The sequence below is a fragment of the Prionailurus viverrinus genome, chromosome C2 (genome assembly GCF_022837055.1).
Source record: "Prionailurus viverrinus isolate Anna chromosome C2, UM_Priviv_1.0, whole genome shotgun sequence".
Taxonomy (NCBI): Eukaryota; Metazoa; Chordata; class Mammalia; order Carnivora; family Felidae; genus Prionailurus; species Prionailurus viverrinus.
This window is the reverse complement of record NC_062569.1, coordinates 146,504,445-146,520,558: the sequence shown is the minus strand read 5'-3', so window position 1 is coordinate 146,520,558 and position 16,114 is coordinate 146,504,445. Positions and strand designations below refer to the sequence as shown.

The following is a 16,114-nucleotide window of genomic DNA, read 5'->3' as shown; positions in this document are numbered from 1 at the left end:
ACATGCACAGGAAGCCAAAGTGGAGGCAACCCAGAGGGTCATCCACAGGGGCCAGCCCCGGAGGGCACGTAACAGGGCTGAGAAGGGTGGACCGTGGGTGTGGACGACAAACGAAGAATAACCCACATGGCATCCTATTGTGCCTCACTCTCGGTGGAAACTCTTACAACTAGTGTGCAAGGAAGCAGCCCCCATGACAAATTCCGAGAGGAGTGGGTTGCCGCCTGCACTTGTTAAGCTAGAAACGCCAGAACCTAAGAAGGTGTTCATTTCTCAATGGCGGTGTCCTTAAAGGGGCGGAGGTGGGAGAAGGGTTGTGCCCTGGGCCCTGCGTCCCTGGGAAGTGTGGTGGTGCTTCTTCGGCCTGGCCCCACACCAGAATCACCACACAGGCTTGAACAGGGGAGGCTCTCGGAGGCGGGGAAGGGAGGCAAGCCAGTGGGGACAGGGAGATGGTTAACCAAGCAAGGACCTCAGCACTGCTAGTACTGATTCCAGCCTCTTGAAGAGTGCACTGGTGCGGACAGCTCCAAAACTCCCCATGGAGGGGCGGCTGGCTGCCTCAGTAGGGAGAACGCGGAATTCTTGATCTCAGGGTTGTGAGTTCAAGCCCCACGCTGGATGTAGAGATTACTTAAAAATAAAATCTTAAAAAAAAAAAAAAAAAAAAAACAAGAAAAAAACCTGGGGCACCTGGGTGGCTCAGTTAAGTGTCCAACTCCTGATTTTGGCTCAGGTCATACTCTCACGGTTCATGAGTTTGAGCCCCGCATCAAGCTCTATGCTGACAGCCCAGAGCCTGCTCTCCCTCTCTCTGCCCCTCCCAGTCTCTCTCTCTCTCACAAAATAAATAAATAAATTTTAAAAATAAATGAACATTGGGGCGCCTGGGTGGCTCAGTCGGTTGAGCGTCTGACTTCGGCTCCAGTCATGATCTTGCAGTGCGTGAGTTCGAGCCCCGCGTCAGGCTCTGGGCTGATGGCTCAGAGCCTGGAGCCTGCTTCAGATTCCGTGTCTCCCTCTCTCTCTGCCCCTTCTCTGCTCATGCTCTGTCTCTCTCTGTCTCAAAAATAAATAAAAACATTTTAAAATAAATAAATGAACATTAAAATAACCCCCCCCATGGAAAATAATGAGCATTGGCAAGGATGTGGAAAAACTAGAACGCTTGTGCATTGCTGCTGGGCATGTGAAATGGTATGGCCATTGTCGAGCAGTTTAACTTGTAGAATTACCATATGATCCAGCAGTCCCACTGCTGGGACTGTAGCCAAAAGAACTGAAGGCGGGGACCATTTATAGCAGCATTATTCGCAGTAGCTAAAGGAGGAAACAACCCAAACGTCCATCGACAGACCATGGAGGCGCAGAGGATGATATATCTATACAATAGAATATTATGCAGCCTTAAAACAAATGAAATTCTGAGGGGCCCTGGGTGGCTCAGTCGGTGAAGCATCCGACTTTGGCTCAGGTCATGGTCTCACGGTTCATGAGTTCGAGCCCCATGTCGGGCTCTGTGCCAACGGCTCAAAGCCTGGAGACTGCTTTGGATTCTGTGTGTGTGTGTCTCTCTCTGCCCCTCCCCAGCTCATGCTCTCTCTCTCTCTCTCTCTCTCTCTCAAAAGTAAATAAACATTTAAACTCAAAAAAGTGAAATTATGATACATGTTACAGCTGTGGGGAGAGAGAGATTAGCACAGACCTAGGGCTCTGCCTTTATTAGGGTCAGAGGGTGGGGTGTCTCCTGGCTAATTTGAAGCATCAGAACTGAAATTAGGGCATGGGAGAGCGGGAGCAGGGTCACTCGAGTGGTCAGGTATCTAGGCTGTCTAGAGTTTCCATAAAAGGAACTTCATGGGTAGGGGAGTCCTACCTCTTTATCTGGTCATTTTATTGGTAGCTGTGTCATACCGCTGGCAATATGTTTATTCACAAGGAATGTCTTTTATTTTTAATATTTATTTATTTTTGAGAGAGAGAGACAGTGCAAGCGAGGGAGGCTCAGAGAGAGAGGGAGACACAGAATCGGAAGCAGGATCCAGGCTCTGAGCTGTCGGCACAGAGCCCGACGTGAGGCTCAAACTCACAAACCATGAGATCATGCCCTGAGTTGAAGTCAGACGCTTAACCAGCTGAGCCACCCAGGAGCCCCAGGAATGTCTTTTTTTTTTTAATTACTTTTAAAAGTTTCTTTATTTTGAGAGAGAGAAAGAGAGAATGCACGTGGGGGAGGGATAGAGAGAGAGAATCCCAAGCAGATCTGCATTATCAGTGCAGAGCCTGATGCAGGGCTCAAACTTACAAACCACGAGATCATGACCTGAGCTGAAGTCAGATGCTCAACCGCCTGAGCCACCCAGGCGCCTCAAAAGGAATGTCTTTTTATTTATTTTTTATTTTTTTTCCTTTAATGTTTATTTATTTTTGAGACAGAGAGAGACAGAGCATGAACGGGGGAGGGGCAGAGAGAGAGGGAGACACAGAATCGGAAGCAGGCTCCAGGCTCTGAGCCATCAGCCCAGAGCCCGACGCGGGGCTCGAACTCACGGACTGTGAGATCGTGACCTGAGCTGAAGTCAGATGCTCAACCACCTGAGCCACCCAGGTGCCTCAAAAGGAATGTCTTTTTAAATGAAAGCCTCCCCATGCTGACAGCGTGGAGCCTGCTTGAGATTCATTCTCTCTCTCTGCCCCTCCACCCACTCGAGCGTGCATGCTCTCTCAAAATAAAAAACAAATTCACTTGGTTAAAAAAAAAACAAAAAACAAAAACAGAATGCCTCAGCATCAAAAGCTTAGTGTCAGATATTTACACTACATGCTGCATTATGAATGAGCCTTGAATACATTATGCTAAATGAAATAAGCCAGTCACAAAAAGGCAAATACTGTATGATTCCACTTACATGAGGGACCCAGAATGGGTTCTCCAGGCCCTCTAACTTGCCTGCTGAGCTCTCACCTCCCGCAGGCCCTTCTGCCTTGAGGGTCAGGAGCACTCCATGGGAGACCCCATGCTCCTTGTATTTTCCCCGAGTGAAAATGAAATTCCTACATGGAATACAGGAACTCTTCCTTATTTACCTTTGTTTCCGTGCCCTCCATGAAAACTGGTAGGAGCCGTGGTAGGTGCTGTTGATGCCCAGCCTGATTCCCTTGATTAGAGCAGTGGTGCTCCTAATGTCAGCTCCTGCTCACAGCTACCCCTTCTCCGGAGAATCGCACTCTGCGGGGCAGGAGCACAGGGCCCAGGGGGTTATCACGCTCCTCCAGCCCATCCCCAGCAGCCCACAGCTGGTGACTGCCCGGCTCCCTGCTCTAATTGGAACCAGGTCTGTGGTGCGATTCATGGCCCAGAGCTCCCTGTGGGACCAGTCTCCTGCTGCAAGCACACCTTTGCTTAGTTAACCATGTCCCTACCCCACCCTGCTTCCCTCACTCCCCTTCTCCTGAGAGCCACCCCTCAGGAAATCCCTAGAACAAGACTCCCCGAGGCCCTGTTGTAGGAAACCTGACCTAACACAGTAGTGATCACGTACTTGCTTTGCACTGGACACTGTTCTGAGCACTTTACCTATATTAATTCACTCAAAACACATATGTTAATAATGAACAAGACCTATGACTGATGTATCTTTCTAACCCCTAGAACTCAGTGCATCCCTGCTGTCTGAAAGATAATGTGAAGCCTTCCATCACGCTGGCGCATGCATTCTCCATTCTGCCTTCCGGTAGGATTCTTGCTCTTTCTCTACTCCTTCACTCTCACTTCCAGGGGCTTAAGTCAAGCTGACCCTTTCCTCGGGTTCAGGGTGGGCACATGACCCAGACCTACCCAATCAGGGGCTTCCATTCCCACAGCCATTGGCTCAGGGATGGTCACATGATCTAAGCCAGGCCAATAAAACCCAATTCCTGCACTTTCACTGAACTTGTTGGGTAAGAAGTTTTCTTTGCACTGGGATTGCTAAATTGGGACGGTGGGAGCCCGGGACCACCCACAGCCATCTTGGCACCTCAAGGGAAAGATTCTCCCTAAGTGAAACCGGCAGAGAGGAAACTAAAACCAGAACAGCTGGAGAGATGGGATTTCCAAAGTTTCCAGCTAAGGATGTGAATCCATTCACCCCAGCCTTCTAAGTCTTTGGCCAATAAATTCTCTTTTCTGTTTAATCCGGTATGAGTCAGATTTTGGTTACTCACACTGAAATTATCCCAGTACAGATTGGTTTCTTACCAGGGTGCCAGTGAACATTTATGGGAATACTATTACTAACAGGGCCACCTTGTTCATGTTACATGCGTTACGTCATGGATTTTCAAAACCACTTTGCTAAAACCAATTGGTAACACCGGTGATTCAACATTTTTATTCACATCCTAGAAGAACTTTGAAGAACTGTTCCCCGTGTTGTTTTTTTTTTCCTTTTTCCCTGCCATATGCCTTTAAATTCTTTTTTAATGTTTGTTTATTTTTAAATCATTCTTTTTTTTTCAACGTTTATTTTATTTTTGGGACAGAGAGAGACACAGCATGAACGGGGGAGGGGCAGAGAGAGAGGGAGACACAGAATCGGAAACAGGCTCCAGGCTCTGAGCCATCAGCCCAGAGCCTGACGCGGGGCTCGAACTCACGGACCGCAAGATCGTGACCTGGCTGAAGTCGGACGCTTAACCGACTGCGCCACCCAGGCGCCCCTAATGTTTGTTTATTTTTGAGAGAGAGAGAGCACGAGTGGGGGAGGTACAAAAAGAGAGAGAGAGACGAAGACATGGAATATGAAGCAGGCTTCAGTCTCCTAGCTGCCAGCACGGAGCTGGGCTCTGGGCTCAAACCCAGGAACCTGGAGATCATGACCTAAGCCCAAGTCAAGAGTAGCTCTCCACGGATTAAGCCACCCAGGTTCCCGTCCCATATGCTTTTTAAAGTTTTAACACTTCACTTAATTTTTGTTTGCTTTAACATTTTAACAACCACTTTTCATGTTAAGTGCAAAGGATGTAATTTCTCCTGTATTGGAGATACTGACATTTTCAGGTAAAACTCTTAGATCATTTTTTCAAGTGTAAAGTCTCAAGTTGTAGAAATTTGCAGAACAACATTGTGCTTACAGTTAACAATTCTGTACTGTACACATAAGAATTTATTAGGAGAGTAGATCTCATGTTAAGTGTTTTTTACCGCAAAACAAACTTCTGGGATCACCTGCAAATGTGTTTGCTGAAACCTGAGTACCCCAGAGATTTAACACCCATCATTATCCATTTACAAAACACTGAACAAACTCATTTTAACAGCCAGAAATTTGCATCATTTCCCCCTTCAACTGATATTTTTATGCCATATCGCCTACAGAATTCTTCCTAATACAATACATGTTTGAAGACCTTTTATTGATCATCCATCATTTCTGCCCAACTAAATTATATAAATTGAAATATTTTCAATTTCCTATGATTATAGGTTATAAGGTTTGAGTTTTCTTTATTTGGATTTACAATTACAGTGATCAGCAGTATATAATTGATTAAAACAAAAACGCTGACAGTTATTAAACATAGAAAGTTGTGTTATTAGAAATATGTATATTCGGGGCACCTGGGTGGCTCAGTCAGAACAGCATGTAATTCTTGATTGCAGGGTCGGGAGTTTGAGGCCTACATTGGGTGTAGAGATTACTTAAATAAAAATAAAACTTAAAAGAAAAGAAAAGAAAAGAAATACATATCTTCATGAGATGGATGATTTTTGGTGACACTGAGTCTATCTTGTTGGTGATAAAAATTACTGCTAGAATGAATAGGGCTTTGGCATCAGTTCTGTCCCCATTCTTTGTGTAGAAAGACGTACACATCAGCATACAAAAAGATTGATTCATGTACCAACTCTGATGGATCTCAAGGGCATTATGAAGACTAAGAAAAAGTCAATCTGGAAAAGTCAGATACCGTATAACTCCATTTATGTAACATTCTTGAAATGACAATTCTATTTGGGATTTTTCTTGTTTCTTGAGATAGGCCTGGATTGCAATGTATTTTCCTCTCAGGACTGCCTTCGCTGCATCCCAAAGCGTTTGGATTGTTGTATTTTCATTTTCATTTGTTTCCATATATTTTTTAATTTCTTCTCTAACTGCCTGGTTGACCCATTCATTCTTTAGTAGGGTGTTCTTTAACCTCCATGCTTTTGGAGGTTTTCCAGACTTTTTCCTGTGGTTGATTTCAAGCTTCATAGCATTGTGGTCTGAAAGTATGCATGATATGATTTCAATTCTTGTATACTTATGAAGGGCTGTTTTGTGACCCAGTATGTGATCTATCTTGGAGAATGTTCCATGTGCACTCGAGAAGAAAGTATATTCTGTTGCTTTGGGATGCAGCATTCTAAATATATCTGTCAAGTCCATCGAAATGACAGAATTCTAGAGATGGAGAACAAACTAGTGGTTGCCAGGGGTTAACGATGGTACCGGAAGGGTGGATGTGACAGTCAAGGGACAGCATAAGGAAGATCTTCAAGGTGAGCTTCCAGACCTTGATTGTGGTGGTGGTGATGTGAATCTGCACATGTGTTAAAAAGGCATAGAACGGGGCGCCTGGGTGGTGCAGTTGGTTAAGCGTCCGACTTCAGCCAGGTCACGATCTCGCAGTCTGTGAGTTCGAGCCCCGCATCAGGCTCTGGGCTGATGGCTCAGAGCCTGGAGCCTGTTTCTGATTCTGTGTCTCCCTCTCTCTCTGCCCCTCCCCCGTTCATGCTCTGTCTCTCTCTGTCCCAAAAATAAATAAACGTTGAAAAAAAAAATTAAAAAAAAAAAAAAAGGCATAGAACTACACACACACACACGTTGCCCCCACGTCTGTTTCCTGTCCTATAGCTACAGAAGATTAATCACTGGGTGAAACTGGGCGGAGGGTACATCAGTCTCTCTGTATTGCCTTTGCAACTGCCTATGAATCCAAAATCATTTAATAACAAGTATAAAAAGGGGGCACCTGGATGGCTCAGTTGTTTGGGCATCCGACTTCAGCTCAAGTCATGATCTCACAGTCTGTGAGTTCGAGCCCCGCGTCGGGCTGTGTGCTGACAGCTCGGAGCCTGGAGCCTGCTTTGGATTCTGTGTCTCCCTCTCTCTCTGACCCTGACCCCCTCTGTCTCTCTCTCTGTCAAAAACAAAGTGAACATTGAAAAAAAAATTTTTTTAATAATAAGTCTAAAAAGGATGCATCCTCTGAGAGACCAGCTTCACATAGATCAGTAAGTGGTCTGGAAGTTTTATCACACCGATATCCCTCTAATTCTTTTAATTCCTTCAGCATAATATGTCAGAAATCATTAAGTGATCTTTCATTAAATTAATTTTAATGATCTAGTAATGAGCCGTTCAATTATGTCCTCCTCTAATTTTGCTTAAGACAATGCATGGGAAATGACCTGATTTATCAGGACTGGCTGTCCTGTCATTAGTCATTCATATTCTCACTGCAGGCACAGAGATTTCCATTTGTCCCTTTGTTTGATGCTCCCCCCCCCCCTGCCCCCACAACAGCGCACTTTAGTTAGACTAAGGGTGGATTCAGGGAAGAGCCCTAGGAAAGGGGAGGGAGACTGAAACCCAGCTCGACAGTTCATCCACACTAGTTGTCAGGCAGATCCATAAGGGACAGAGGGCAAGTGCAAGTTGAGGATCTGGAAACTTGCCCCCCTTGCAAAGTTACCAAGATACTCCCCATCACCTGCAGGCGGACATAGCCAGACTCCATTCAACGACCCTGTTAGTAGCTCTATTTTTACAGCAGAGGAAAGGAAGCTAAGAAAGGTTAAGTAATCCACCCAAGACCCCCAGCAGATGGCCGAGCTGTGATCGGGGACTCAGATGCCTAACTCCAAAATCCACTGTCTTTCAGCCACACTGTCCTGTCCCTGGTTATCAAATCCAGCTTCAGTCCCCACAGAATTGTCGTCTGGTGACCACCAGGTGGCACCACCACCTCACAGTTGTCCTCATGACCGCACTGATGGCGGACTCCTTGATTTGGGGAACAGAGTTTGCAGCCTTGGGCTTCTCTCCCACTGTTACATTCTCCTGTCAAAGATGGGTAGCCTTCATCTCTAGCTCTCATTGATTGGATTTCCTTGAATTTCACTTCTTTGATGCCAAAGGTGTACGCTGGCAGTTTAGCCATGATTAATTAAGTGAAGAATATATATATCATTATAACAACTCACGTACTGAGTGCTTACTGTGTCCCGAGCACTTTGCTCGGATCGCCTCATGTAATCCTTACAAAAGACAAGGTGGCAAATTCTGTTTTGTTAACAGTCTTTCGGGCCTGGGGCACCTAGATTGTTTTATTGTTTTACTCTTCAATAACTAACCAACATGTTTTTGGAAACGTTAATAAAATATTACTTCAGCTATTCTCATGGCAGACATATTTATAAACTTTTATTGGATAGAGTGGTCTATTCTGGGTAACTATAATAAAATGATGAAAATCTAATGGTTCATAAATATTATATATATTTGCTTTATAACCAGTATGTGTACATATATTTATATTTATTATAGAAACGTGTGTGTGTGTGTGTGTGTGTGTGTGTGTGTGCATGTGCGTGTGTGCATGTGTGTGTAAAGAAGACTGGGCAAGGTGAGTGGGTACCAATTCTCACCCACTCACCTGGTACCACACCAGCTCCAGGCTTTAAGGAAATATGTACATGGCTCCTTCTCAGATGAAATACCCTTACTAAATTTCACTATATGACAAAAAGATTTCCAAGCCCAAGTTCAGTACCTCACTTAGAATCATCAGATTGACCTGGTATTACCTAGCTAATTCCTTCACCCTGCACATGAAGGTATCATGATCCAAGGAAATGGTGATTTCCTTTAGACACACAGTAGTGCTGGTGGCAAAACCCGGATTCCCTGACTTTACAACAGAGTTCGTTCCACATGGATAGCTCTGACCTTGTGTGTTTACATTTTTTACTTTTTTTTTTTTTAAGTAGGCTCCATGCCCAACGTGGGCCTTTCACTCATGACCATGAAATCAAGAATCGCATGCTCTACTAAATGAGCCAGCCAGGTGCCCCTCTGACCTTGTGTGTTTAAAAAAAATTCCGAATAAAGGGCTTCTCATTGATCTCTTCTTAAATGTCATCTTCTCGCTTTGGGTTTTGTGACTATTTAGATTTCTTTTTAAATATTATATCTGACATCTAACTAATAATATATCAAATTTTGTGCTGTTTATAAATTTCATTATGTTTTCTATGTCCTCTTCTGTGACTTTAAGAAAAATGTCGAGTGACCAAGTTTGAGAATACAACTTACATACAAAATCCATTTACATACAGATTCCATTTAGGGTCACACTGGTTCATTAAACCCAGAACTGACTAATTTGTGGGCTCCAGCACAAAATGAAAATGCAGGGGCACTTGGCTGGCTCAGTCAGTAGAGCATGCGACTCTCGATTTCAAGGTTGTGAGTTTGAGCCCAACGTTGGATGTAGAGATGACTTTCAAAATAAATAAACAAAATGAAATTGCAGGGCCTCATTTTCAAAAATTATTTAGATTTTCAAGATAAAGATAAGGGAGCATTAAATAAGTGTGGGCCCTTCTCGGTGTGCACTCTTGTGTGATCACACAGGTCACACTCCCATGAAACCAGCCCAGATTTAACTTCTCTGATTTCAGTCATCCAACTTGCTACAAATTGGCTTCTCTGAAGTAAGTCCAGTGGGATCACCTCCAGCTGTGAGTAACAGCTATCCCAACAAGGGATATCCCAACAACAGTTATCCCAACAAGCAAGAAAGATTTTACTTTTTCCATGTCATAAGAGATGTCGAGGCAGATAACCCAGGACTTCTGCCCTCTTCCACTTTCTTTAGAACCCAATTTCTCCTCTTGGCACAGGATAGCTGCCGAACCTCAGACCATCATATCCACATTCCAGGCAGGATAAATGAGACATGACAAAGCACAAAGAGCAAAAACCCTCTCTTAAGTATTTGCCTTTTTAATTCACAAGAGAAAACCTTCCCAGAGATTTCTGCCCATATCCCATTGGCCAAAACTGTCACATGGCCACACCTAGCTGCAAGAGAGGCTTGGAATTTGAGTGTCCCACTTTCTAGCCTCTGGGGTTTTGTTTTGTTTTTAAAGTTTATTTATTGTGAGAGAGAGAGGGCAGGGAATGGCAGAGAGAGAAGGAGAGAGAGGATCCCAAGCAGGCTCCATCCCTGTCAGCGCAGAGCCCGACGTGGGGCTCAAACTCACGAACTGTGAGGTCATGACCTGAGCCAAAACCAAGAGTCCAACGCTTAACTGACTGAGCCACCCAGATGCCCCTGGACTGTTGATTAAAGCTGTCACAAACCTGCCTAGATCCAAAAGAGGAGCCATAGACCCAGTAGGGTAGTAGAGCCAGCATAATTCTCAAAAAATTTTGTGAGTCAGTTGTTAAACACAGCCATGTTAGACATCGATCATGGTGGGAATATTTACACCATAGGGGCCCCTGACTGGCTTAATCAGTAGAGCATGTGACTCTTGATCTCTGGGTTGTAAGTTTGAACCCCATGTTGGGTGTAGAGATTACTTAGAAATAAATTCTTCTTCTTTTTTTTTTAATGTTTATTTCTTTTTGAGAGAGTGTGACCAGGGGAGGGGCAGAGAGAGAGGAGCACAGAGGATCTGAAGCAGGCTCTGTGCTGACAGCGGTGAGCCTGATGTGGGCTTGAGCTCACAAACTGTGAGAGCGTGACTCTAGCCGAAGTGGGACGCCCAACAGACTGAGTCACCCAGGTGCCCCAGAAATCAAATCTTTCGCAAAAAATTTTACACCACAGAAACTGGCAAATACTAGGAATCAGGGCTTCTTTCCTCAGAGAGGAGGCTGTTAAACATGACGCTTCATAGACCTCACCGCTCTATACAAAGGGCATCAAAACGTTTGCAGCCACGCTTTACATCATCCACAGCAAACCAACCTCAGTATCCTCCACATAAACTTCCTTTGGGCCAGCTAACATTTCTCTTTGGCCCACAGAGATAACCTGAGAGATCTTTCCAGATGTTTTCTACAATCCATGACCCACTAGCCTAGTAACTCTATGCAAAACCAAATTCAGATGCTTTTGGCTCAACTTGATCTAAATAAACCCATGCTGGCGCCCAGCATCACCACTTTCTTTTCCAAGCCCTCAAACTGTCAGTTTTGTAACTTATCCTAGAATTTTTTTTTTCAAGGGTTCTTTTGGTTTGCAATTTCTGGAAGCTTCCATGTGTTTGTTGAAAATTAGAACAAACTATTTTTTTAAAGCTTTTAATCGTGTAATGCCACACACTACATAAAGGCGCGTAAAGTATAAATATGTACTAATTGATAAATAACTATGCGTCAGACATCCCTGGAACGATTCACCGTAAGTAAGCTGAGTGTTGGAAGAATCCCAGAAGCCCATGATATGTCCTGCCCAAAGAGGAATTCCCTCCTTCCTTGCGGGGAACCACGTTCCTGACTTTTCTGGCTTTCACTCCGCCACTTCTGTACACATTTCTGGCAAGTTTCTGCACATTTTTAAGTCACATAGTCGATCCACTGAACATTCAATGAATGGACCCAGACCGTCTGTGTAATTGGGACACACTTTTGCCCAATGCTGACCTTCTAGTGCTTCTTCCTTTCTCTGTAGTTTCTCCAAGATTAACGAGACCGATTTCACAATTGTAGTTGAAAAATCTCTCAGACAATTTGAGGCCAAAACCTCCTACATCTTTGATGTGCTGTCGTGAGATTTCATCAGTATTCGTCAAGATGTTAGCCTCTCGGGAAAGAGGAGATTGAAATTTAAATATGGTTTTTGCTGAGCCGGGTCTAAAGTTTCTTAATCATCTATCAAGTCTATTTTGAGGAAAGAAAAAAACTAATAGCTGACAAATATTAGAATATGTATAAAGTATTATAAATAAGCAATGGATAAGATGTTATGCATAGGTACAGATATTGTACAAGGTAGTTTAGATTTGTATTCTAGCACCTGTGTAGCCCTCCAGTTCCCACCCTGTGTTTATGTGCTTCTCAGTTGGGGCTGCTTTGACAAGACTCTCCTAGACCGAACTTCAGGTTCATCTGGGGCTTCTTCTGGACATTGATCTTGACCCCCACCCCCTCCCAGTAGGAATCCTGTCGGGGCCGATTTAACAAGAATCCCCCTACCCTTGATGTCTCCTCTTCCTAAGTTCCCACCCACTGGCCCCCTCACGCTGCTCCTCGACTAAAACTCCCTACCTGTCAGGGTTGAGCCGGCTGTGTCTTCCCTATTGCAATAGTCTTGACACCGACAGCAATCATCCTGAATAAAGTCTTCATGCCATTTTAACCAGAATCAGAATAAGTTTTTCTTGACAGCTTTTTTTTTTTTTTGAGAGAGAGAGAGAGAGAGAGTGTGTGTGTGTGTGTGTGTGTGTGAGCAGGGGGAAGGGCAGAGACAGCGAGACACAGAATCCGAAGCAGGCTCCAGGCTCTGAGCTGTCAGCACAGAGCCCGACACGGGGCTTGAACCCACAAACCGTGAGATCATCACCTGAGCCAAAGTCGGAGGCTTAACCGACTGAGCCACCCCAGGTGCCCCGTTCTTGACAGCTTCTTAAATCCGGTTATCATACCTGGTGTTTGCTAATCTCTGGTTCTTTTCTTTCCATACGCCAAGCACTGAAATCCCAATTTTTGTTCTTCAGATGCCTCAAGCCCCACTGTTTAAATTTGGTCTTTTGTTTTCTTTTGTTTTGTTTTTGTTTATTCTAATGTTTCTCAGCTCATTTTAGCCAGTCTCATACCTGGAAACCTGCGAGGGCCCAGAAGGAGAGGGAGAGGAACCAGCCTCCCACCCCAGGCAGCCATCTGTCCACTGTGTCCCTGCTCACAGCCTCATTAGGCACGCATGGGCACGTGCACACACGCACGCCCCCCGCCCCCCCATACCCATCTGCACGGCACTTGAGGGATGTCAGCTACCCCAGCACTCTCAGAAGTACCCCCGAGACTGAGTCTCTACTTTGTCCCAAAGGATTTGGAGAACCTACAGTCATAATCACTTTTGAATTCTGTTAAACTGCACAGACCTTGACACGTGCAGGTACGTGAAGAATGAATGTGACTACAACACACGGAGATAGTTCACCAAGCGGTAAAAGAAGGAAAAACGAATTTCTCTCCCTTCCAAACAAGCTTGTGAAATGCTCCACAGTTCACAGCCTGGTAGGGACAGGGGATCCTTCTGCACTGAAACACAGGTCCCAGGGTGAGGAAGGTCTCTAAGATGTGTGCCTGTGACCTGGGGGCCTGCGGGGGGCCTGGCTGAGCCTGATTGATGGTGGAGGGGAGAGCTTAAATCAGTGTGCAGAAGCTGGCTTCCTCCCCATGCCTCCCACCCACCCCCAGCCCGGTTGTCCCTGTACAGTAAAACCTTGGATTGCGAGTAACTTGATCTATTAGTGTTCCACAAGAGGAGCAAACATTTCTAATAAATTTTGACTTGATAAACAATATCTTGCAAATAAGCCATACAGGATGCCGAATGTCACATGATCACAACTGAGCCAATGGTTCTTGAAATTCACTTTGTTACACAAGTGCTTTGGATGACAAGCCTGTTTCCTCAGTGAATTATGCTCTCAAGCCAAGGTTTCACTGTATTCTCCATTGTGTTCCTTTTCTAGGGCAGCTGTAACAAAATGCCACAGACAGGGAGCTTAAACAACATTTATCATCTCATAGTCTGGAGGACAAAGTCCAAGATCAAGATGTCGGCAGGACTGGTTTCCTCGGAGGCCTCTCTCCTTGGCTTACAGATGGCCGCGTCCTCTCTGCGTCCTCCCATGGTCTTTCCCCCAGGTGTCTCTGTGCCTTTCTAGGCCCTGATCTACTGTTATTAATAAGGACACCAGTCATGTTGGATTAGAGCCCATCCATATAGCTTCATTTACCTTAATCATCTCTTTAAATGCCCCAGCCCAACTACTGTCACATTCTGAGGTACTGGGGGTTAGTACTCCAACATATGAATGTTGGAGGGGAGGACACACATCAGCTTCTAACATCTGTCTCGGTAGGTGTTGTCACCATTCAAAACCATGAGGCAACAAACACAAAACTCAAAGTTAACCATGTTGTGGACAGTTTGGAGTGGAGTAGGAGTTTGGAAAAGCTGGGTCCTTGAAGACATCAGTGCCCATCTCCCTCCAGACTACTTGTTAAGTGAACAAAGAGTGTACCTATGGTTTAGGTCCATTATGCAACGAACTCTCCTGCTTCAGTAGCTCCCCATCCCCTTGGTTATGGAACTGAAACTCCTTAGCAGATCCTTTAGGACTTTCTTTCTGCTCAGTGTCTGGTCTCATCTTCTGTCTCCAGCTTCACCTCCTCCATGCATCCCTTGGGCAGAGTCAATCCTTTTGCTGAGGGCAATTAATCAAGAGAGCTGCAGAGAGAGCAAAAGGCTGAATGTGCATTTCAGGGACTCGGAGAGGCAGAGGTATGTGTGAAAGGCACAGAGGAGCCACAGCCCTAGAGTAGGAGGAAACTCTGCTAGCAGACAAGCTCATTGGATGGACACAAGCTTCGGCGAAAGAGTAGGAGGTCTTTGAAGAGACACAGGAAGAATGACAGATCACAAGGTTAAGGAGAGATTACTCTTCCTCCCACAAAACAGGAACCACGGCGAATTGGAAGGCGTATGTATTCCCTTCCTGGGGCTACCATAACAAACTACCACCAGCTGGCTGGCTCAAAACACCAAAAATGCCTTCTCTTGCAGTTCTGGAGGCCAGAAGTCCAAAATCAATGTGCCAGTTGACAGAGTTGCTTCATTCCTGGAGGCTCAAGAAAAATTCTAGTCCGTGCCTCTGTTTTAGCTTCCGGTGGTTGCCAGAAATCCCTGACATTTCCTGGCTTGTGGTCACGTAATTCCAGTCTGTGCCTCCACTCTCATATGCTCTCTTCCCACCACGTGTCTCTGTCTCTGTGTCTCTTCTTCTCATAAGTACATCAGTCACATTAAGGATCAACCCCACTCTAGTATGACTTCATGTTACTTTACATGTCTCTCTCTTTCTTTCTCTCTCTCTCTCTCTCTTCTTTTTAAGTAATCTCCACCCCCATGTGGGGCTCAAACTCACAACTCTGAGATCAAGAGACACATGTTCTACCCACTGAGCCAGCCAGGCACCCCAAACATCTTTTTTTTTAATGTTTATTTATTTATTTATTTATTTATTTATTTATTTTTTTAAAATTTTTTTAATGTTTATTTATTTTTGAGACAAAGAGAGACAGAGCATGAATGGGGGAGGGTCAGAGAGAGGGAGACACAGAATCTGAAACGGGCTCCAGGCTCTGAGCTGTCAGCACAGAGCCTGACGCGGGGCTTGAACTCACGGACCGCGAGATCATGACCTGAGCCGAAGTCAGCCGCTCAACCGACTGAGCCACCCAGGCGCCCCTGTTTATTTATTATTTTTGAGAGAGGGAGAGAGAGTGTGAGATGCTGGGGAGGGGCAGAGAGAGATGGGAACAGAGGATCCAAAGCAGGCTCTGTGCTGACAGCATCGAGCCCAGTGTGGGGCTTGAACTCACGAACCATGAGATCACAAGTTGAGCTGAGATCAAGAGTCAGACACTTAACTAACTGAGCCACCCAGGTGCCCCAAATATATCTTGATTTCATACACAAATAAGGTCACACTCACTGGTACCGTAACCTGTGCGGGTTCCTCCTGAGAGCCACGAGAGAAGGATCGGGTCCAGGTCCCTCTCCCTGGCTTGTAGGTGGCTGTCTCCTCCGTGTCATTTCACATGTCTTCCCTCCATGCGTGCTAGGATTCAGCATGCCCTTTTGTGGGACACGATTGAATGCTGGACAGTTCTTTGAAGTGTTCCTTCCTGCTAAGGGAATGTCCCGAATGGTTGCTGTTGACTGCCTGAGGCTGTCTGGCTGTTGACCTCTCTGATTAGAGGCAGGGTGGGTGGGGGGAGCTGGGGGGGGGGGATTTTTCATGACACTTTTTTTTTAATGTTTATTTATTTTTTTATTT

The 16,114-nt window shown here is 45.2% G+C and overlaps 1 long non-coding RNA gene across 1 annotated transcript in view; it reads left to right on the top strand.

The window, feature by feature from the left end:
- LOC125175117 (uncharacterized) overlaps positions 1 to 16,114 on the top strand; it is a 72,482-nt gene that overhangs the window by 43,676 nt on the left and 12,692 nt on the right. The gene's annotated exons all lie outside the window — the stretch shown is intronic.